General features: G+C 37.6%; 1 non-coding gene across 1 annotated transcript; it reads right to left on the bottom strand.

Annotated features, from left to right (window-relative positions):
• Positions 1-1,287: 1,287 nt before the first annotated feature.
• TRNAQ-UUG (transfer RNA glutamine (anticodon UUG)) lies at positions 1,288-1,359 on the bottom strand. Its single transcript has one exon. It is a non-coding gene; the product is annotated as a tRNA-Gln (tRNA).
• Positions 1,360-23,841: the final 22,482 nt, after the last annotated feature.

The following is a 23,841-nucleotide window of genomic DNA, read 5'->3' as shown; positions in this document are numbered from 1 at the left end:
TTTGTTTGTTTGTTTGCTTTTTTATGTGTTTTTGTCTGGTTTTAATATAAGGGTAATTCTGGCCTTGTAGAATGAGTTTGGAAGTATTCCCTCCTTTATTTTTTGAAATAGTTTGATTTGGATTGGTATTAGTTCTTCTTTAAATGTTTGATAGAATTCAACAGTAAAGCCATTGAGTCTTAGGCTTTTGTTTGCTGGAAGCATTTTTATTACAGCTTCAATTTCAGTACTGGTCATTGGTCTATTCAGATTTTGGATTTTCCCATAGTTCAATCTTTGTAGGTTGTATGTGTCTAGTATATATCCATTTCTTCTAAGTGTTTCGATTTGTTGGCATATTGCTCATGTTAGTCTCTAATGATTCCTTGAATTTCTGTGATATCAGTTGTTGTTTCCTTTTTCATCTGTGATTTTTATTACTTGGGATGTCTTTCTTTTTTCTTAATCTGGCTGGCTAAAGGTTTGTGGATTTTGTTTATCTTTTCAAAAAGCCAACTTCAGTTTTGTTGATATTTTATGTATTTTTTCATTTCAATTTCATGTATTTATGCTCTTATCTTTATTATTTCTTTTCTTCTACTAAATTTGTGTTCAGTTTTACTTTTCCAGTTTTTTATTATTTTTATTTTTGTGGGCATATAGTAGGTGTATGCATTTATGGAGTACATGAAACTTTTTTTTAATTATTTTTTTGAGATGGTGTCTCACTCTGTCACCAGGCTGGAGTGCAGTGGTGTAATCTCGGCTCACTGCAACCTCCGATTCCTGGGTTCAAGTGATTTTCCTGCCCCAGCCTCCCAAGTAACTGGGACTACAGGCGCCCACCACCATGCCAGGCTAATTTTTTTATTTTTAGTAGAGACAGGGTTTCACCATGTTGGCCAGGATGGTCTCGATCTTTTGACCTCGTGGTCCACCTGCCTTGGCCTCCAAAAGGGCTGGGATTACAGGTGTGAGCCACCGCACCCGGCCCGAAATTTTTTTTTTTTAATGGGGTTTCACTCTTGTTGCCCAGGCTGGAGTGCAATGGCACGATCTTGGCTCACTGCAAACTCCACCTCCTGGGTTCAAGAGATTCTCCTGACTCAGCCTCCCAACTAGCTGGGATTACAGGCATGCACTGTCACAGCTGGCTAATTTTGTATTTTTAGTAGAGACAAAGTTTCTCCATGTTGGTCAGACTGGTCTCGAACTCCTGACCTCAGGTGATCCACCTGCTTCGGCCTCTCAAAGTGCTGGGATTACAGGCGTGAGCCACTGCGCCTGGCCAAAATATACTCCTTTGAAAAGTCCCACCAAGATTCGAACTCAGATTGCTGGATTCAAAGTCCAGAGTGCTAACCATTACACCATGGGACCAACCCAAAATGTTTTAATACAGGCATGCTATGTGAAATAATCACATCATGGAGAATGAGGTATCCATCCTCTTAAGCATTTATCCTTCATGTTACAAACAATCCAATTACACTCTTTTAGTTATTTTATAATATACAATCAAGTTATTATTGACTAGTTGTGCTATCAAATAGTAGGTCTTGTTCATTCTTTCCAACTACTTTTTCTTTTTTTTTATTATTATACTTGAAGTTTTGGGATACATGTGCAGAATGTGCAGGTTTGTTACATAGGTATACCCATGCCATGGTGGTTTGCTGCACCCATCAAACCATCATCTACATTAGGTACTTCTAATGCTATCCCTCCCCTAGCGCCACAACGGGGTTTCCCTATGTTCGCCAGGATGGTCTCAATCTCTTGACCTTGTGATCTACCCACCTCGACCCCAGTGTGTGATGTTCCCTTCCCTGTATCAATGTGTCTCATTGTTCACCTCCCACTTACGAGTGAGAATATGCGGTGTTTGGTTTTCTATTCCTGTGTTAGTTTGCTGAGAATGATGGTTTCCTGCTTCATCCATGTCCCAGCAAAGGACGTGAACTTATCCTTTTTATGGCTGCACAGTATTCCATGGTGTATATATGCCACATTTTCTTTATCCAGTCTATCACTGATGGGCATTTGTGTTGGTTTCAAGTCTTTGCTATTGTGAATAGTACTGCAATAAACATACGTGTGCATGTGTCTTTATAGTAGAATGATTTGTAATCTCTAGGGCATATACCCAGTAATGGGATTGCTGGGTCAAAAGGTATTTCTGGTTCTAGATCGCTGAGGAATCACCACACTGTCTTCCACAATGGTTGAACTAATTTACACTCCCACCAAGAGTGTAAAAGCGCTCCTATTTCTCCACATCCTCTCCAGAATCTGCTGTTCCCTGACTTTTTAGCAATCACCATTCTAACTGACATGAGATAGTGTCTCATTGTGGTTTTGATTTGCATTTCTCTAATGACCAGTGATGATGAGCTTTTTTTCATATGTTTATTGGCCGCATAAATATCTTCTTTGGAGAAGTGTCTGTTCATATCCTTTGCCCACTTTTTAATGGGGTTGTTTTTTTTTTTGTACATTTATTTAAGTTCGTTATAGATTCTGGATATTAGCCCTTTGTCAAAAGGATAGATTGCAAAAATTTTCTCCCATTCTGTAGATTGCCTGTTCACTCTGATGATAGTTTCTTTTGCTGTGCAGAAGCTCCTTAGTTTAATTAGATCTTAATTGTCAATTTTGGCTTCTGTTGTCATTGCTTTTTGTGTTTTAGTCATGAAGTCTTTGCCCATGCTTACATCCTGAATGGTATTGCCTAGGTTTTCTTCTAGGATTTTTATGGTTTTAAGTCTTATGTTTAAGTCTTTAATCCATCTCGAGTTAATTTTTGTATAAGGTGTAAGAAAGGGGTCCAGTTTCAGTTTTTTCCATATGGCAAATTTTCTCAATACCATTTATTAAATAGGGAATCCTTTTCCCATTGCTTGTTTTTGTCAGGTTTGTCAAAGATCACATAGATGTGTGGCATTATTTCTGAGACTTCTGTTCTGTTCCATTGGTCTATATATCTATTTTGGTACCAGTACTGTGCTGTTTTGGTTAATGTAGCCTTATAGTATAGTTTGAAGTCAGGTAATGTGATGCCTCCAGCTTTGTTCTTTTTGCTTAGGATTGTCTTGGCTACATGAGCTCTTTTTTGGTTCCATATGAAATTTAAAGTACTTTTTTCTAATTCTGTGAAGAAAGTCAATGATAGCTTGATGGGGATAGCATTGAATCTATAAATTACTTTGGGCAGTATGGCCACTTTTGCGATATTGATTCTTCCTATCCATTAGCATGGAATGTTTTTCCATTTGTTTATGTCCTCACTTATTTCCTCGAGCAGTGGTTTGTAGTTCTTCTTGAAGAGGTCCTGCACATCCCTTGTAAGTTGTATTTCTAGATATTTTATTCTCTTTGTAGCAGTTGTGAATGGGAGTTCACTCATGATTTGGCTCTCTCTCTATTGTTGGTGTGTAGGAATGCTTGTGATTTTTGCCCATTGGTTTTGTATCTTGAGACTTTGCTGAAGTTGCTTACCAGCTTAAGGAGATTTTGGGCTGAGACGATGGGGTTTTCTAAATATATAACCATGTCATCTGCAAACAAAGACAATGTGACTTCTCCTCTTCCTATTTGAATACTCCTTATTTCTTTCTCTTGCCTGATTGCCCTGGCCAGAACTTCCAATACTATGTTGAATAGGAGTGGTGAGAGAGGGCATCCTTGTCTTGTGCTGGTTTTCAAAGGGAATGCTTCCAGCTTTTGCCCATTTAGTATATCAGCTGTGAGTTCATCATAAATATTTCTTATTATTTTGAGATACATTCCATCAATACCTAGTTTATTGAGAGATTTTAGAATGAAGGGTTGTTGAATTTATTGAAGGCCTTTTCTGTGTCTATTGAGATAATCATTTGGTTTTTGTTATTGGTTCTGTTTATGTGATGGATTACGTTTATTGATTTGTGTATGCTGAACCAGCCTTGCATCCCAGGGATGAAGCTGACTTCATCATGGTGGATAAGTGCTGCTGGATTCGGTTTGCCAGTATTTTATTGAGGATTTTCGCATTGGTGTTCATCAGGGATATTGGCCTGAAATTTTATTTAATGCAGTTTCTTCATAGTGTCTCTGGTCTCTACAATTTGGTATGTTTTTCCAGTGGTTAATACTGGTTTTTCCTTTCCATATTTAGTGCTTCCTTCACAAGTTCTTGTAAGGCAGGCCTGGTGGTGACACAGTATCTCAGCATTTGCTTCTTTGTAAAGGATTTTATTTTTCTTTCACTTATGAAGCTTAGTTTGGCTGGATATAAAATTCTAGGCTTAAAATTCTTTTCTTTAAGAATGTTGAATATTGGCCCCCACTCTATTCTGGCTTGTAGGGTTTCTGCCGAGAGATCTGCTTTTAGTCTGATGGGCTTGCCTTTGTGGGAAACCTGACCTTTCTCTCTGGCTGCCCTTAACATTTTTTCCTTCATTTTTAACCTTGGTGAATCTGACAATTATGTGTCTTGGGGTTGCTCTTCACGAGGAGTATCTTTGTGGTGTTCTCTGTATTTCCTGAATTTGAATGGTGGCCTGTCTTGCTAGTTTAGGGAAGTTCTCCTGGATAATATCCTGAGGAGTGTTTTCCAACTTGGTTCCATTCTCTCTGTCACTTTCAGGTACACCAATCAAACGTAGGTTTGGTCTTTTCACATGGTCCCATATTTCTTGGAGGCTTTGTTCATTCCTTTTCATTCTTTTTTCTCTAGTCTTGTCTACATGCTTTATTTCATTAAGTTGATCTTCAATCTCTGATATCCTTTCTTCTGGTTGCTTGATTCGGCTATTGATACTTGTGTGTGCTTCACAAAGTTTTCATGCTGTGCTTTTCAGCTCCATTAGGTCATTTATATTCCACTCTAAACTGGTTATTCTAGTTAGCAATCCCTCTAACCTTTTTTTCAAGGTTCTTAGCTTCCTTGCATTTGGTTAGAACATGCTCCTTTGGCTCAGAGGAGTTTGTTACCTTGCTTGGGTTAGAACATGCTCCTTTAGCTCAGAGGAATTTGTTACCACCTTCTGAAGCCTACTTCTGTCAATTCGTCAAACTCATTCTCTGTCCAGTTTTGTTCCCTTGCTGGCGAGGAGTTGCGGTCCTTTGGAGAAGAAGAGGCATTCTGGTTTTTAGAATGTTCAGCCTTTTTGCACTGGTTTTTCCTCATCTCTGTGGATTTAACTACCTTTGGTCTTTGATGTTGGTGAACTTTGGATGGGGTTTCTGTGTGGACATCCTTTTTGTTGATGTGGATGCTATTCTTTCTGTTTGTTAGTTTTTCTTCTAACAGTCAGGCCCCTCTGCTGCAGGTCTGCTGGAGTTTATTGGAGGTCCACTCCAGACGCTGTTTGCCTGGGTATCACCAGTGGAGGCTGCAGAACAGCAAAGATTGCTACCTGTTCCTTCCTCTGGGAGCTTCATCCCAGAGGGGCACCCACCAGATGCCAGCCAGAGCTCTTCTGTATGAGGTGTCTCTCGACCCCTGCTGGGAGGTGTCTCCCATTCAGGAGGCACGGGGGTCAGGGACCCACTTGAGGAGGTAGTCTGTCCCTTAGCAGAGCTCGAGCACTGTGCTGGGAGCTGGGAGCGCTCTCTTCAGAGCTGGCAGGCAGGAATGTTTAAGTCTGCTGAAGCTGCGCCCACAGCCACCCCTTCCCTCAGGTCCTCTGTCCCAGGGAGACGGGAGTTTTATCTATAGGCCCCTGACTGGGGCTATTGCCTTTCTTTCAGAGATACCCTGCCTGGAGAGGAGAAATCTAGAGAGGCAGTCTGGGTACAGCAGCTTTGTGGAGCTGCGGTGGGCTGCGCCCAGTTCGATCTTTCTGGCAGCTTTCTTTATGCTGTGAGGGGAAAACCACCTATAAAAGCCTCAGTAATGGCAGGTGCCCCTCCCCCCACCAAGCTCATGTGTCTCAGGTCAACTTCAGACTGCTGTGCTGGCAGCAAGAATTTCAAGCCTGTCAATCTTAGCTTGCTGGGCTCCATGGGGATAGGATCCACTGAGCTAGACCACTTGACTCCCTGGCTTCAGCCCCTTTTCCAGGGGAGTGAAGGGTTCTGTCTCACTGGCATTCCAGGTGCCATTGGGGTATGAAAAAAAATCTCCTGCAGCTAGCTCAGTGTCTGCCCAAATGGCCGACCAGTTTTGTACTTGAAACCCAGGGCCCTGGTGGTGTAGGCACCCAAGGGAATCTGTTGATCTGTGGGTTGTGAAGACCATGGGAAAAGCATAGTATCTGGGCCAGAATGCACTGTTCCTCACGGCACAGTCCCTCATGGCTTCCCTTGCCTAAGGGAGGGAGTACCCTGACCCCTTGTGCTTCCGAGGTGAGGCAACGCACCACCCTGTTTCAGCTCACCCTCTGTGGGCTGCACCCACTGTTTAAGCAGACCCAAAAGAGATGAGCCGGGTATCTCAGTTGGAAATGCAGAAATCACCTGCCTTGTGCGTTGATCTTGCTGGGAGCTGCAGACTAGAGCTGTTCCTATTTGGCCATCTTGCTAGCCACCCCTTTCTAAGTACCTTTTCACACCCATTAACTATCCCCACCTCCCTCTACCCCCACTACCCTACTTAGCTTCTGGTTTCCATCCTTCTGCTCTCTATATCCATAAGTTCACTTGTTTTGATTTTTAGATCCCATAAATAAGTGAGAATATGTGGTCTGTTTTTCTGTGCCTGTCTTATTTCACTTAACATAATGATCTCTAGTTCTATTTATGTTTTTGCAAATGACAGAATTTCATTCTTTTTCATGGCCGAATAGTAGTACATTGTATATATGTACCACATTTTCTTTATCCATTCATCTGTTGATGGTCTCACTTAGGGTGCTTCCAAATCTTAACTATTGTGAGCAGTGATGCAACAAACATAGGAGTGCAGATATCTTTTTGATATACTGATTTTCACTCTTTGGGGTATATGCCCATCAGTGAAATGCTGGATCTTATGGTAGCTCTAATTTTAGTTTTTTGAGGAAACTCCAAACTGTTCTCTACAGAGGTTGTACTAACTTACATTCCCACCAACAGTGTATGAGGGTTCCCTTTTCTCCATATGCTTGTCAGCATTTGTTATTGCCTGTCTTTGGATATGAGCCATTTTAACTGGGGTGAGATGATATTTCATTGTAGCTTTGATTTGCATTTCTTTGATTATCGAAGATGTCAAGCACTTTTCACATGACTGTTTATCATTTGTCTGTCTTCTTTTGAGAAATGCCTGTTCAAATTTTTTGCCCAGTTTTAGATTGGATTATTAGTTTTCTTCCTTTAGAGTTGTTTGAGCTCCTTACATATTCTGATTATTAATCCATTGTCAGAGGGGTAGTTTGCAAATATTTTCTCCCATTCCATGGGTTGTCTCTTCACTTTGTTAACTGTTTCCTTTGCTGTTCAGAAGCTTTTTAACTTGATGTAATCCCATTTGTCTGTTTTGGCTTTGATTGTCTGTGCTTGTGGGGTATCACTCAAAAATTTTTTGCTCAGGGCAATGTCCTAGAGAATTTCCCCAATGTTTTCTTGTAGCAGTTTTATAGTTTAGGGTCTTAGATTTAAGTCTCTAATCAATTTTAATTTGATTTTTGTATATGGTGAGAGATAAGGGTCTATTTTCATTCATCTGTATGTGGATATCCAATTTTCCCAGCATCGTTTATTGAAGAGACCATTTTTTCCTCAGTGTATGTCCTTGGCACTTTCATCGAAAATGAGTTCACTGTAAGTGTGTGGATTTGTTTCTAGGTTCTTTATTCTGTTCCATTGGTCTATGTGCCTGTTTTTGTGCTAGTACCACACTGTTTTGTTTACTATAGCTCTGTAGTATAATTTGAGGTCAGATAATGTGATTTCTACAGTTTAGTTCTTTTTCCTCAGGATAGCTCTGGATATTCTTTGTCTTTTGTGGTTCCATATAAATTTTAGGATTGTTTTTTTCTATTTCTGTGAAGAATGTCATTGGTATTTTTATAGGGCCTTGCACTGAATCTGTAGATTGCTCTAGGTAGAACAGACATTATAACAATATCGATTGTTCCAATCTGTGAATACGGAGTATTTTTTTTTTCATTTTTTTGTGTCTCTTCAATGTTTTTCATCGGTGTTTTATCATGTTTATTATAGAAATCTTTCACTTCTTTGGTTAATTCCTAGGTATTTTATTTTATGTGTGATTATTGCAAATGGGATTACTTTTTAAATGTCTTTCTCAGATTGCTCACTGCTGGCATATAGAAATGCTACTGATTTTTGTATGTTCATTTTGTATCCTGCACCTTTACTAAATTTGTTTATCAGTTATAATAGTTTTTTTGTAGAGTTTTTAGGTTTTTCCAAATAGAAGATTATATCATCTGAAAACAAGAATAATTTGATTTCTTACTTTCCACTTCGAATGCCCTTTATTTTTTTCTCTTGTCTGGTTATTCTAGCTAGGACGTCCAGTACTATGTTGAGTAACAGTGTTGAAAGCCAGCATTCTTGTCGTGTTCCAGATCTCAGGGGAAAGACTTTCAGTTTGTCCCTGTTCGGTATGATACTAGCTGTGGGTCTGTCATATATAGCTTTTATTGTGTTGAGGCATATTCGTTCTATACTCAGTTTTTTTTGGTTTTTATTATGAAGGGATTTTGAATTTTATCAAATGATTTTTCAGCATCAATTTAAATGATCATATGGCTTTTGCCCTTCCTTCTCTTGATATAGTGTATCACATTGATTGATTTGCATATGTTGAAGCATTCTTGCATCCCAGGGATAAATCCCACTTGGTCATGATTAATGATCTCTTTAATGTATTGCTAAATTTGTTTTGCTAGTGTTTTGTTCAGGATTTTTGCATCCATATTCATCAGAGATACTGTCCTGTAATTTTCTTTTTTTGAAGTGTCTTTGTCTGGTTTTGGTATCAGGGTAATATTGGCCTTATAGAGTGCGTTTCAATGCATTCTTTCCTTCTCTGTTTTTCATAATAGTTTGAGTAGGATTGGTATTAATTCTTTAAATGTTTGGTAGAATTCAGCAGTAAAGACATCGGGTCTTGGGCTTTTCTTTACTGGGAGCCTTTCTGACAGTTTTGATCTCATTATTTGTTACAGGTCTGTTCAGGGTTTGGATTTCTTCCTGATTCAAACTTGGTAGGTTGTATGTGTCTTAGAAATTGTCAATTTATTCCAGGCCAATTTATTAGTATGTAGCTGCTCATAGTAGCCACTAATGAACTTTTGAATTTCTGCAATATCAATTGTAATGTTTCATTTTTCATTTCTGATTGTATCCATTTGGGTCTTTTCTCTGTTTTTCTTAGTCCAGCTGAAGGTTTGTCGAATTTGTTTAGCCTTTTAAAAAACCAATGTTTTGTTTCATTTATCTTTCGTATTGTTTTTATTTATCTCAAATTCATTTATTTCTGCTGTGATCTTTATTATTTATTTTCTTCTACTAATGTTGGGTTTGGTTTGCTCTTTTCTAGTTTTTTAAGAAGCATTTGGCTGGGCGCGGTGGTTCACGCCTGTAATCCCAGCACTTTGGGAGGCTGAGGTGGGCAGATCACCTGAGGTCAGGAATTTAACACCAGCCTGACCTACATGGAGAAATTCCATCTCTACTAAAAATACAAAATCAGCTGGGCGTGGTGGTACATGCCTGTAATCCCAGCTACTGGGAAGGCTGAGGCAGGAGAATCACTTGAACCCAGGAGGCGGAGGTTGCAGTGAGCCAAGATTGCACCATTTCACTCCAGCCTGGGCAACAAGAGCGAAACTCTGTCTCTCAGGAAAAATTAAAAAAAGAAAAAAGCATCTTTAGATTGTTTATTTAAAGTTTTTTCTCTTTTTTGATGTAGGTACTTATAGCTATGAAATTTTTAGCACCGCTTTTGCTGTATCCTGTAGGTTTTGGTATGTTGTGTTTGCATTACCATTTGTTTCAAGAAATTTTTCAGTTTCCTTCTTAATTTCTTCATTGACCCACTGGTGTTTTTCTAGTTCTTCAAAATGTATCATTAGGTGACATTTTCTATGTTTTTGAGGTAGGCACTTATTGGTATAAACTTTCCTCTTATAACTGCTTTTGCTGAATCCCATAGGTTTGGGCATGTTGTATTTTCATTTATTTCAGTAAATTTTTAAATTTCCTTTTTAATTTATTCATTGGCTCACTGTTCATTCGGGAGCATATTGTTTAATTTCCATGTGCTTGTATAGTTTTCAAAATTCTTCTTTTTATTGATTTATAGTTTTATTCCATTGTGGTCAGAGAAGATACCATATATTATTTCAATTGTTTTGAACTTTTTAGTATCTCTTTTAAGGCCTAATGTATAGTCTGTCCTTGAGAATGATCCATTATTCTCCTGTTGAAGAGAAGAATGTGTATTCCCAGCCATTGGATGAAATGTTCTATAAATATTTATTAGGTCCATTTTGTCTACAATACATATTAGGTCCAATATTTCTTGTTGGTTTTCTTTCTGGGTAATCTGTCCAGCGCTGAAAATGGGGTGCCGACATCTCCAGTTATAATTGTATTGGTGTCTTATCTCTTTCTTTAGTGCTAATAATATTTGCTTTATATGCCTGGGGGTTCCAGTGTTTGGTGCATATATATTTAAAATTGTTACATCCTCTTGCTAAATTGATCACTTTATCATTATGTAATGAAATTCTTTGTCTCTTTTTATTATTTTTGTCTTAAAGTCTGTTCTATCTGATATATATATATGCTACTGCTGCTCACTTTTTTATTTCCATTTGCATAAAATGTCTTTTTCCATCCCTTTATTTTTCATTCTATGTGTGTTTTTATAAGTGAAATGTGTTTTTTGTAGGCATCAGATAATTGAGTCCAGTTTCTTAAATTCATGCAGCCACTGTCTTTTGATTAGAAAGTTTAATTCACTTGCATTCAATGTTGTTATTGATAAGTAAGGACTTAACTCCTGCCATTTTGTTATCTATTTTCTCTGGTTGTTTGTGGTCTTCCCTTTCTTTTTTTCTGTCTTCCTGTCTTCCTTTTTCTGAAAGGGATTTTCTCTGATGGTATGTTTTAATTTCTTGTTTTATATTTTTTGTGTATCTGTTATAGTTTTTTTAATTAGAGGATATCATGAGGCTTGCAAATAACATCTTATAACTCATTTTTTAAACTGATGACAACTTACTTAATTCTGCTTGCAAAACAAACACGGAAAGACAAAGCTAATAAAAACTCCACAATGTAACATCATCTCTACTCCTGCTTTTAATCTTTTTGTTGTTTCTATTTATATCTTATTATATGGTCCATGTCTTAAAAAGTTGTTGCAGTTGTTATTTTTGATAGGTTTGTCTTTTAGTCTTCCTAGTCAAGATATGAGTAGTTTACACACCACAATTACAGTGTTATTACATCTGTATTTGTCTGTGTACTTACTGATACCAGTGAATTTTGTACCTTCAGATAATTTCTTATTGCTCATTGGGATCTTTTTTTTTAGACTGAAGGACTCCCTTTAGTATTTCTCACAAGTGAAGTCTGGTGTTGGTGACAACCCTCAGCTTTTGTTTGTCTGGGAAGTCTTTATTTCTCCTTCATGTTTGAAAGGTATTTTCACCAGATATGGCTATTTTAGGGTAAAAGTTTTTTTCCCTTCGGCACTTTAAGTATGTCAAGTCACTCTCCCCTGGCATGTAAGGTTTCCACTGAGAAGTTTGCTGCCAGTTTTGTTGGAGCTTCATTGTATGTTGTGTGTTTGGTTTCTCTTGCTGCTTTTAGGATCCTTTCTTTATCCTCCACCTTTAGGAGTTTGGGTACTACATGTCTGGAGGTAGTCTTTATTGGGTTAAATCTGCTTGGTGTTGTATAACTTTTTTGTACTTAAATATTGATATTTTCCTCTAGGTTTGGAAAGTTCTGTTATTATCCCTTTGAATAAACTTTCTACTCCCCTGTCTTTCTCTACCTCCTCTTTAAGACCAATAACTCTTAGATTTGCCCCTTTGAGGCTATTTTCTGGATCCTGTAGGCACGATTCATTATTCTGTATTCTTTATTATTTTATTATTTTTTCTTTTGACTCTTCAGACTGTATATTTTTAAACAACCTGTCTTGAAGCTCATTAGTTCTTCTTCTGCTTGATCAGTTCTGCTGTTGAGAGATTCTTTTGCATTCATTCTTCAGTTTGCCAATCAATTTTTTCAGCTCCCAAATTTCTGCTTGATTTTTAAAAATTATTTCAGTCTCTTTGTTAAATTTATATCATAGGATTATGAAGTCCTTCTCTGTGTTATCTTGGATTTTGTTGCATTTCCCCAAAATAGCGATTTTGAATTCTTTGTCTGAAAGGTCACATAGCTCTGTCACTCCAGAGCTGGTCATGATGCCTTATTCAGTTTGTGCTTTGAAGTCATTTTTTCTTGGATGATTCTGATGCATGTAGATGCTCATCTATGTCTGGGCATTAAAGAGTTATTTATTCTAATCTTTGCAGTCTGGGTTTGTTTGTACCCACCCGTCTTGAGAAGACTTTCCAAGTATTCAAAAGGAATTGGGTGTTGTGATCTAAGTTTTTGGTCACTGCAGCCTTATCTGTATTAGGGGTCACCCCAAGCCTAATAACACTGTGGCTCTTGCACATTCATAGAGGTACTGCCTTGTGGTCTTGGGTAAGATCTAGGGGAATTCCCTGGATTATCAGGCAGAGTCTCTGTTCTGTTTCTTAACATTCCCCCAATCAAATGGAATCTCTCTTTCTTTTTTTTTTTGTTTTTTGAGATGGAGTTTCACTCTTGCTGCCCAGGCTGGAGTGCAATGGCGTGATCTCGGCTCACCACAACCTCCGCCTCCCAGGTTCAAGTGATTCTCCTGCCTCAGCCTTCTGAGTAGCTGGGATTACAGGTGCCTGCCACCATGCCCGGCTAATTTTTGTATTTTTAGTAGATACAGTGTTTCTTCATGTTGGTCAGGCTGGTCTCGAATTCCCAACCTCTGGTGATCCGCCCGCCTCAGCCTCCCAAAGTGCTGGGATTACAGGCGTGAGCCACCGCACCCAGCTGGAATCTCTCTTTCTGTGCTGAGCTGCCCGGAGTTGGTGGAGAGTTACAGAAGCACTCCCATGGCCACCACTGCTGGAATGTATTGGGTCACCTCTGAAGCCAGCACAGTATTGGTTCTCATCCAATGCCTGTGGCAACTATTTCCTGGCTATTGCTGATGTTAATTCAAGGCCCAAAGGCTCCTTAGTCAGCAGGTGATGAATCCTGCCAGGACTGGGTCTTTCCCTTCAGTAAAGTAGGTTGCCTTCTGGTCCAGCGTGTGTCTAGAAATGACATCCAGGAGCTAGAGCCTGGCACAGGGGGCTTTAGGAATCTACCTGGTGCTTTATTTTACTGGGGCTAAGATGATATCCAGGTTGCAAGACAAAGTCCTCTTTTCTTTTTCCTCTCCTTTCTTCAAGCAGAAGGCATGTCTCCCCATGGCCATCGCAGCTGGGAATGTGCTGAGGTCAGCATGCTGAAGCCAGCATGCTACTGGGTCTTACACAGTTGCCCGTGGCAACTGCTGCCTGGGTTCTGCTGATGTTTATTCAAGGTCCAAGTGCTCTTTAGTCAGCAGTTGGAGAATTCTGTGAGGACTAAGTCCTTCCCTTCAGTGCAGTGGGTTCCCGTCTGGCCCATGGTGAGTCTAGAAATGTCATCTGGGAGCTCTGGCCTGGAATGGGGGCTTCAAGACTCTGCCTGGTCCTTTATTTTATGGTGGCTGAGCAGATATCTAAGTTGCAAGACAGAGTCCGTTTTTACCTTTCCTTCTCCCCCTAGAGCTGTGCTTTCTGGAGGGGGGAGGGGTGATGCAAGTACTACTCCCTTGGCCACCCCAGCTAGTGTCTCACTGGGTTGCATGTACCCCAAGTCCACTGGCTCTGAATACATCACAGCACCAGGACTTGTTTGGGAATTGCAGTCCTTGTGGCGTAGACTGCCACTGCATTTATTTAGGACCTCAGAGTGCTTTAGTCCATATTGATGAGGCCAGCCAGAACTTAGGTTCCAACCACCGGGAGGGATGATTCTTCTCTGGCTAGGGCTGGTCTAAATGCTCCCTCCATGGGCACCAGCCAAATTCTGCCCTGTGTTGCTTTGCACTGTGACAGAGCAGCACTGAGTTCCACTGCAAAGTCCCATGGCAACTTTGCTTTCCCTTCCCCAAGCACACAGATTCTCTCTCTATGCCACATAGCATTGCCAGGGGGTGGGGGAGGGGTGGTGTCAGCAATTCAAGACTGTGTTTCCTACCCTCTTCAGTGCCTCTTTCCTTGATACCAGGTTAAAACCAGGTACTGTGATTGCTCACCTGATTTTTGGTTCTTATGAAGATGCTTTCTTGTGTGGATAGTTGTTAAATTTGGTGTTCCTGTGGGTGGGGGATGATCCCCAAAGGGTTCTATTTGGCCATCTTGCTAGACCTCTCCTCGTTATTTTTTTAATAAGCTTTTTATTTGAAATAATTTTAGATACATAAAGAACTTATGTTATTAGGGTCCAGTATTTTACATATTAAATATCACTATTATCATTACTATTATACATTTCATGTTTGTTTATACTTACCCACATATGCATTCATATATTTATTCATCTTTCATACATTTATTTTAAACACTCAACCTAGATATATCTTCCTTCTTGTTGAAGTCGTCCTTTAGAATTCCTCTAGCATCCTCTGATGATAAATTCACCAGCTTTTGTTCAGCTCTGAAAAGTCTTTATTTCATCCTCATTAATGAAGAAAGCTTTCCTGGGGATATAATACTAAATTGGCAGTGATTTTCTCTTGCAATGTTGAAGATGTTATTCTGCTTTCTTCCGGCTTCCATTGTTGCCTTTGAGAAGTCAGAAATCAGTGTGATTTTTGTTCCTCTGTAGGAGGTCTGTAGTTTTCTGTCTGCTTTAGAGATATATTTTTTTGTTGATATTCAGCTATTTCATGATGGTGTGTCTGTGTGTTGATTTTTTGTTTCTGTAAGTAATTCATTGGGTTCTCTACATCTGAAGAATTGTGCCTTTGTACTTTTCAACAATTTTGGTAAATTATCCTCCACTATTTCTTACACATGGCCTCCTCCATTTTATTTCTTTTAATTACCTCTGGAAGATAGATGATAGATAGATAGATAGATAGATAGATAGATAGATAGATAGATAGATAGAGATATTATAGAGTTATAGATTTTTGCATAGATTTATATATAGAATATATGAGTCACTCTTATCCTTCATAAGCATAGGAGTTAATCTGCCTTCATTTCTTTCATCTTGCCTTGTTGGATCAGTATACCAAATTTTTTCAGACCTATGTTCCAGTTCACTGAGTTCCTCTTTGGTGTATCCAATCTGCTATTTAATTCATCCATAAAATTTTAAATTTTGTTTGTACATTTTTGATTTCTAGAAGTTCTATTTGATTATGTTTCCAAGGTGTTAGGTTACTTTTTGTTATCTCTTGTTTGCCCAAAGGGCAAGTAGATTTTCAGTTTATTTAGGCATATTCCATAGTTCCATATTTCATACTTCATTTACAATTCAATTTCTGATAATACCAGAAGTACTTGCAGGTCTGTTTTCCTGTTTCATCTCACTTGTTCTCACAGGACCTCGTGTGCTTTGGGATTTTCTACCGTGAGCCTGTTCATTTTCCTTAGAATTATTTCTGTGAGAATACTTTGAGGCCTGGGTTGAAGTTAAGTTTCTCCAGAGGGGTTTTATATTTGCTTGTGTCACTACCTTGGGGTCACTTTCAAACATGGACCAAACTAAATTTGCTGCTTGAAGTTTTTTAGACCACATAGATAGAATGAATCAAGATGATGTATCTTTATTAAGGATAAATTTAGTTATAAATTCTCAGGTGAGATTATTTTTTCCTCCAGCTCACATCAGAGTAAAAATAGTTAAGTCTTCTTGCTTTCCTCTACTAAGGTAAAGACTGTAATTCTCTGGAGTCGCAGCTTCAAATGAGTCTCCTGTCAGGTTCTCCATCGTATATACTCTTGAGGCTTCATATCCATCCCCTTTGCTTGTACAGCCTTCAAAAGGAAAGTTCAAGGTCTCAGTGTAGATAACCCCAGAGCAAATGCCAGCATTAACATTTGCTTGGCCCCCAAAATTTCTGTTTAACTTCGTTTTTGCCTCTCCGTCTTTCTTCATTTTCATCAGTGTACTTAAAAAGCTTTTCAAAACATATTTTATCCAGAATTGTACCTGTTTCAGTCAGGAGAGTCATCAAGGTATCTAATTTGCTATATTGATGGAAAAACAATTCTGGGAACAAAAGTGCTTTAGTTCTATTTTTAGACTCTGTTTTGCTTCATACACAAGCTCTGTTATGCAAGTTCGAATAATATAACTCATGAATGTCCTACTCTGGTTTTATTTGTATTACATAATGTGTATAAACTGATGTCTGATATACAATAACACACAAACAAAGTGAAAAGAAGCCCTGTATCTGGTCTAGCCGATTGGGAAGACTGCGTCACTGATTCCTCATCAATCACAGTGTAGTGCCAGGACTAACATTGATTCTATGCACATAACTTGTTGTCAGCCCCAAATTATGTGCAAATTACTACAGCACTGCCTGGCACAAAATTATCTGGAGTAGAATAATGGACAGAAATTGAGAGTCAGGCAATGCTAGGCAGTGCTATAGTTAGCAATGCTATCAATAGTGTGCGTATATAATTTTATTAACATTATGTCCTTGTACTTTTGGGTATTTATTTTTTAACATTATTTATGAAATTACACAAATAAACTTTTTATTTGATAAGTTTTCTGAATCAATGGCCACTTTAAATTACAAATTTTTTAGTATAAAATTTTTTAACTTTATGCCTAGACATCAGTGATTAAGCAGTTTGCTATCTAGTCTTATCAGTACTATTCTCTTTTTTTCCATTCTTTAAACCCATCTTCACTCTCAGCAACTGCTGACAACAGTTAAAAGTTTTCCTGTAAATGTAAAGATGCTAAACTAAAATTTAAAACTCTGTTTCAGTTGCTCTTTTAAAATGAAAAAAAAAATTAACACTTCCTTGATAACGCACTGGTAAGTCTGCTCATAATTTTTAGCGCATCAGTAACCCTAGAACTGTGTGAACTACCTCGAAAACTCATGAAAGTGAAATTCTGGTCTTGTTGACAACAAATTTTATCATCTACATGAACCACTAACAAAATTCTAATATCTGCTCTCTGCAGGCTTTATTTTGCCTTGAAAATTGAGGTTACCAAATGACATTGAACACCTGGATTTATTTTAGAAATTAAGCAATAGCATATATGAATTGGCCACAGGCATCCCACACTTAACTTCAAAATATCAAACACTTTTTTTTAAGTAAGCCTATTTATTGAGTGACACTATAAGAAAAAGAGAAAAATACAGAAGCAGCACCAATCAGCAAGCCTCTGTTCACTTATTCTTGGTGTAAGATATCTTGTTCCTTTGGTGTTCTTCTGCAAAATAATGTATCTATTAAGCAGTTTGATGCTGATGACTTCTCTGAACTATAATTTGGTGACTGTTGAGCCATTTTTCTAAGGGATGTTTGGCCTTAGCACAAAGAAGATATAATTACTCAGTTGCCCCGTTCTGAGTTAACTGCTTATTGGAAGCAGGCACAGTCATGAGTTGTCCATCTTACCTAAAGCTGGTTCTTTAAAAAGAGGGTTATTTCTCATTGATTTATTTTTTTCTAAGACTCATTCAGAGAATGAAGTAAAATAATTATTGGCTCAATTAATTTATAAAACTTAAGAAAAATCAAAATATTCTTCCAGGATATATTACTGGTTTCAATGACTAGTAAGTACTATATTTGATTTATTGTACTTTTAAGCCAAAATAGGCTCAATATCTAATGTCTATTCAGTCTGCGTTTTATGACTTTTTTTCTATAATCTTAACAATATTGAATGGAATTCTCCTCTACTGGATGAGAAGATCACAAACAGATTTTTAAGAAATCTATTTGAGAATGTCAGAGGCATGTAAGAAACCTAGAATGACTTGGAGATTTTAGACCCAAGTGACAAGATCAGGTGGAACTATTTTTTTTTTTTTTTTTTGAGGCGGAGTCTGGCTCTGTCGCACAGGCCGGAGTGCAGTGGCTTGATCTCCGCTCACGCTCACTGCAAGCTCCGCCTCCCGGGTTCACGCCATTCTCCTGCCTCAGCCTCCCAAGTAGCTGGGACTACAGGCGCCTGCCACCACGCCCAGCTAATTTTTTGTATTTTTTAGTAGAGACGGGGTTTCACCATGTTAGCCAGGATGGTCTAGATCTCCTGACTGCGTGATCTGCCCGCCTCAGCCTCCCAGAGTCCTGAGACTACAGGCGTGAGCCACTGTCCCTGGCCCAGGTGGAACTATTAATAGAAATAAGGAAGTAAATAGAAGAAAGTGAGTCTAGAGAGAAGGGGAAGAGGAGAAATTTTTTTTGGCATATTGATTTTTGAATTAGAAATGCAGAAATGAAAGGAATCAGAGATCTCCATGTAAAACAAAATGAAACCAATACTGGTAAGTAATACAGTTAATTAAAAATCCAGGAGCAACTTAAAATATTAAGAAATTTGAAAATCTAATCATGAAGACTTTTGAATAACAAGAGACACCATAAACAAAGTCTCACGACAAATAGAAGACTGAATATAATATTTTGGCAACTTATAGATAAGACTAATATTTAACACATGCAGAACTTTTAAAAATTGAGAACTTTTTAAAAAGAATTCACACAAGAAGTATGATTAAAAATATAAACGGACAGTTTACAGAAAAATTAATTCAACTGGCCTTTAAACACAGGAAACAATATTTAGCCTCACTCATGATAAGACAGATATAAATGTTGACTTGCTAAGAAACTACTTTCCACTGATCAAATTAGCAAAAAATCCATACTTCTCATTGATAAAACTGTGGATAAACAAGTACTGCCATGTATTGTTGGTAGAAATGCAAAATTATATAATACACATGAAGGAAAATTTGATAAAATATAACCAAACTACATGTGTATTTATTTTCCATTGACCCAGTAATCCCACTTCTAGGACTCTATCTCAAAGATTAAGTGGGGGAAAATTTTATATATATAAGCTATGCATGAAAGTGTTGTTCATCATAGAAAAGAAAGAGCCAAATGTCCAGCAATAGCAGTCTTAACAACAATCTTGTTAAATTAACTATGTTATTCATGTTCACTCAAGGGAGTACTATGCAATGGTAAAAAGGGACAAGGAAGACATCTATATGCTGGTAATTTCTAGGATATATTGTTAAGTGAAAAATACAAGTGGAGAACAATATTAATAGTTTTCTAACTTTTGTATAAGAAAAGAGAGAATCAAATTTTCATACATAGTTTTTAATATTTTCACAATGATTTAATGGAAGAATAAGGCTAAGATATGTTTACCAATGAAAGGAGGATAAGACAGGAATGAAAGCAAACTTTTCTGAATTTATACACATAATTTTGACTGGAGCCATATACATTTTTAATTTATGTAATTTAAATAAGAATTTAAAAGTGATTTTTAAAAATCAAAACCAGACCAAAGAAAATGAACCTACTGCATATGACCTTAACAGCACAATCAAACAGGGAAATAAATTACTTCATGAGCTTTTAAAACATAGTACCTTAACAGCAAATCTCTAATGGAATATATTCCAAGAACCAAAATAACTGCAACAAAATTTGAAAGATTTTGCAGACTTGTTAACAAAATTTTGAAATTATTTTCAAATCGTTATAGATGCTTTCCGTGATAAAGAAAATAATTAATTATATTGATTTTATTAGAATTCAAGGTTTTTAGAATAAGAGAAGAGATTCAAGTATCAAATCCAAGAATCTGAGTAGCAATCATGTAATCTTATATTTAAATTGGAAATATCGGTATAACTCATATTTTATTCTCTTTAAAAGAAGGAGGGTATTTTCTAGTTCTTTCCATCGAAAAGGCAGAAGTAATGACGCAGTAGAAAGAAACACTCCTACAGCTCACATTATGGTCTCTAAATACCAGTTCTCTCTCAAGGAAACCAGGACTCCTTGATAAAAATTGCTTCCAGGTCTGATCAGGAAATATACAGGATTTGTTCAGCATATACCATCATGCTAGAAAGCTAGCACGAACATATGGGATCATGTCAAAGGGGCACAAAAACCCATTTTAAGAGAGGATCCCACAGCCTAATCTGCAACAATATGAGCAGCATAAAGATTAATGACTGCAAGGCTGGTTGCAGTGGCTCACACCTGTAATCTCAATAGTTTGGGAGGCAAGGTGAGTGGATCCCTTGATATCAAGAGTTCGAGACCAGCCTGGGCAACATGGAAAAACCCCTTCTCTGCGAAAAATACAAAAATTACCCAGGCATAGTGGTGCATGCCTGTAGTCCCAGCTACTCAGGAGACTGATGTGGGAAGATCACTTGAACTCAGGAGATAGAGGCTGCTGCAGTGAGTGGTGATCATGCCACCATACTCCAGCCTGGGCAACAGTAAGACTCTGTCAAAATAAAAAATAAAAATAAAAAAAAGGAATGACCGCAAAGAAATGAATGATATCACATATTTTTAAAGAATTATGAGAATGTAATGACATGGACCCCTTCAGAAAATAAAACAAAATTAAAAATTTCGCTCATCAGTATTGAAGTTTGCCAAGGCATCAACTAATTATTCTGAAAATTCATAAATAAAACAAACAAATCAAATATGTATACTGTCTTTCTTGTATGAACTGTATTTCAGGGTAACTAAACAGTTGATCAAGGAAAATTCTTATAAAATTCCAAGTAAATGAAGACAAAATAATATAATAAGGATTTTTAACCCCTAATGAAATAGTGGATTTAAATAAGGATTATCAAAGAGTGCCAAAGTCACTAGGTTGATGGTGAACTTGCCAATGAATAGATCAGATTGGTGTAAACAGAACCCAACGATCAATATTAGCATTAATAACATAAGACAAGTTATTATGTGCCTAATTATGTGACTCATTAAAAAATACACAGCACTATCTGTGTATGATATATTCCTTCCTAATATAATTGAACTTGGATCTGCTATATGTAAAACCAAACTGGCAAAATATTGACAAGCTAGATGACAGGAATGTGGAGATTCATGGTATTATTCTTTATATACATATGAAATTTTCTTATAAGCAGGTTTTATTTAAGGAAATGTAGAGGAATATCTTGAATGAAAGCAATACCTATGGAAGCCACCTTCACATGAGTGAGGTAAAGAGATAAACCAAGAGATAAGAGATCCTTAAAGAGGGCAAGAAAAGAGAGAAGAGAGTCAAAGAAAAAGCTGCAGGAGAATACTGCATTAATGTCTGTTATAAGAAAATGACCTAGAGAAATTAGGGAGTGAGAGAGACCCAGTCAGGAAGAAGGTGTATTATGGACCCTTAGAGAAAAGGAAACAAGCCTAACTTGAGAAGGAGAAAAGAAAGAATGGTTGTCACTGTTAAAACTGGGCATTTCAAGGTGACTAGAATGGGGAAAAAAAAAGCTCAAGTTAGAGAACCTCAAATCTCTCAGACAATAGGAATCAAAAGCATCTCCTAAGACTGGGGGTCCCAGGGAAGAATTCTTCTAAGTCATCAAAAACAATTTTCATTTTTTTCTCTGCCTGGAACCAATAAATGAGCAGCTTCCCTGACACTGAAGCATGGGTATAAAAATTGAGAAGAAGCTAGTTTCATTTGAAATGACAAGAAAAGCCATATCATTGACACAGAAATCCCCTTAATGGAATTTTTATCTCAGGTAAGCAGAGACACAAACTACAAAATCTGCCAGAAGAGGAATGGTTGATGGTTTAAAAATATCTTGATGAGAATATAATACCCTGCACTGAGAAAACACCATTTCACATTATACTCTACTGTGAAATGTACAACTAATACCCATTATGCTCCCTAATTCTTAGTCTAACCATATAAAAAATTCAATGTCTTTTTTTCCAATTAGTGGAAGATTTTGACTTTAGGTAGCTCCTGGGTATAGGTACTAGAGACATAGGGTTGTGGAAATATTTTTTTAAAGGAAAAAAAATTTCTCCTTCTTGCTTCATCCAGTTTCTTTTACAGCCAGGCAGCATTACACCTAACATATGCCAGTTATACAATGTTCTTTACCCAACCTCCCAGGAATGAAATCCAGGCTTCTTATTGCTGAAACCTACCAGAAATATTAATTCCCAACATATTGCCATGTATAATACATCTGGGAAGGCAAGTTACTCACGGCCATAATAAAATTTTGGCAGGATTTTTACTATCACACCATTAGTGCTTACAAATGGGGAGAACATATGCATTAATAATTAGAGAACTCTCATGTGAGATGACATCATCTACATATGAACTGAAGTGTATTCCCTTATAAAATGAAGCCAAATATTTTTCTGGCAGCAACCTAACTCATTAAGAATCCTAAATCACATTGCCTGAAAACTTAAAAAAAAGTTTTTCCAAAAGCTAGCATACAGGTCAGCTTCATTAGTTCTCAGATTTGCTCATATCCCCTGTGGCGCTATGCAGTGTGAGGGTGTTTTAATACGCCACCAACAGGCCCAAGCTTCTGGTGCCCCAAGGATGTGGTTTTTATATATTTTGAAGTATGTTTGGTGGTTTAAGATTGAAGGTATTTCGTAGGGTAGGAAGAGGTCAGGCTACAAATATGGGGGAAATTCCTAAATATATATCTCATTAGGTGATAATAACAAAATCAATCTGATTGCTGTTCCAGAGTAGATTTTAGACAGGACTAATTTGGTAATATAGGGTAAAATGCTTGAATTTTACCAGTTTGCTCAAATGTTGATCATACACCAAAATTTGAGTGTCACCCACCTTCAAACCATGGTAAAAAGAGAATACCCTTAAACCATAATAGCTTATGAATCAAAATTCAATTAATTGATCCAGTCCATCACTCAACCAGTAAATTCCTGAGATGCTTGTGTTTCCATAGAGAGTTGGGTAAAGCACGTGAGAAGCATACTGCAATTAGTCAAAAGATGTAGCTACATTATGTTGAGCAAGTTATAGTGAACCTCTTCATACATCCTTTCCGCTGCTGTAAAATGAAAAAAATACCTCACAGGATGAAATGAGTGAATGTATATAACCACTTTCCTCTATTCTAAACCAGTTGTTGACCAGAAATTTAGGCTTTGGGACCACTCATTTTCCTTCCAAGATGTTGACTCTTTTGTCATCCCATTTTCTTTCTACAGAATTGCTAATTAACATTTCATATTTTATTAACTCTACCTACTTCTGATAGATGCTTAAAAGTTAGTTCTTAGAAGGCTGTATTAGTCTGTTCTCACACTGCTAATAAAGACATACTCAAGAGTGGATAGTTTATAAGGGAAAGAGGTTAAATTGACTCATAGTTCAGAATGGCTGGGAGGCCTCGGGAAACTTACAGTCATGGTGGAAGTGGAAGCAAACACATCCTTCTTCACATGGTGGCAGCAAGAAGAATGAACAAAAGGGGGAAAAGCCCCTTATAAAACCATCAGATCTCATAAAAACTCACTCACTGTCATGAGAACAGCATGGAGGTAACTGGCCCCATGATTCAATTACCTCCCACCAGGTCCCTTCCACGACTTGTGAGGATTATGGGAACTATAATTCAAGATGAGATTTAGGTGGGGAAACAGCCAAATCATATCATTCAGCTCCCAGCTCCTCCAAAATTTCATGTTCTCACATTTCAAAACACAATCATGCCTTCCCAACAGTCCCCTAAGGTCTTAACTCATTCCAGCATTA

Source organism: Gorilla gorilla, chromosome 5, assembly GCF_029281585.2.
Source record: "Gorilla gorilla gorilla isolate KB3781 chromosome 5, NHGRI_mGorGor1-v2.1_pri, whole genome shotgun sequence".
In the NCBI taxonomy this organism is placed as follows: domain Eukaryota; kingdom Metazoa; phylum Chordata; class Mammalia; order Primates; family Hominidae; genus Gorilla; species Gorilla gorilla.
The sequence above is the reverse complement of the archived record's forward strand: the minus strand, read 5'-3'. Positions and strand labels throughout refer to the sequence as shown.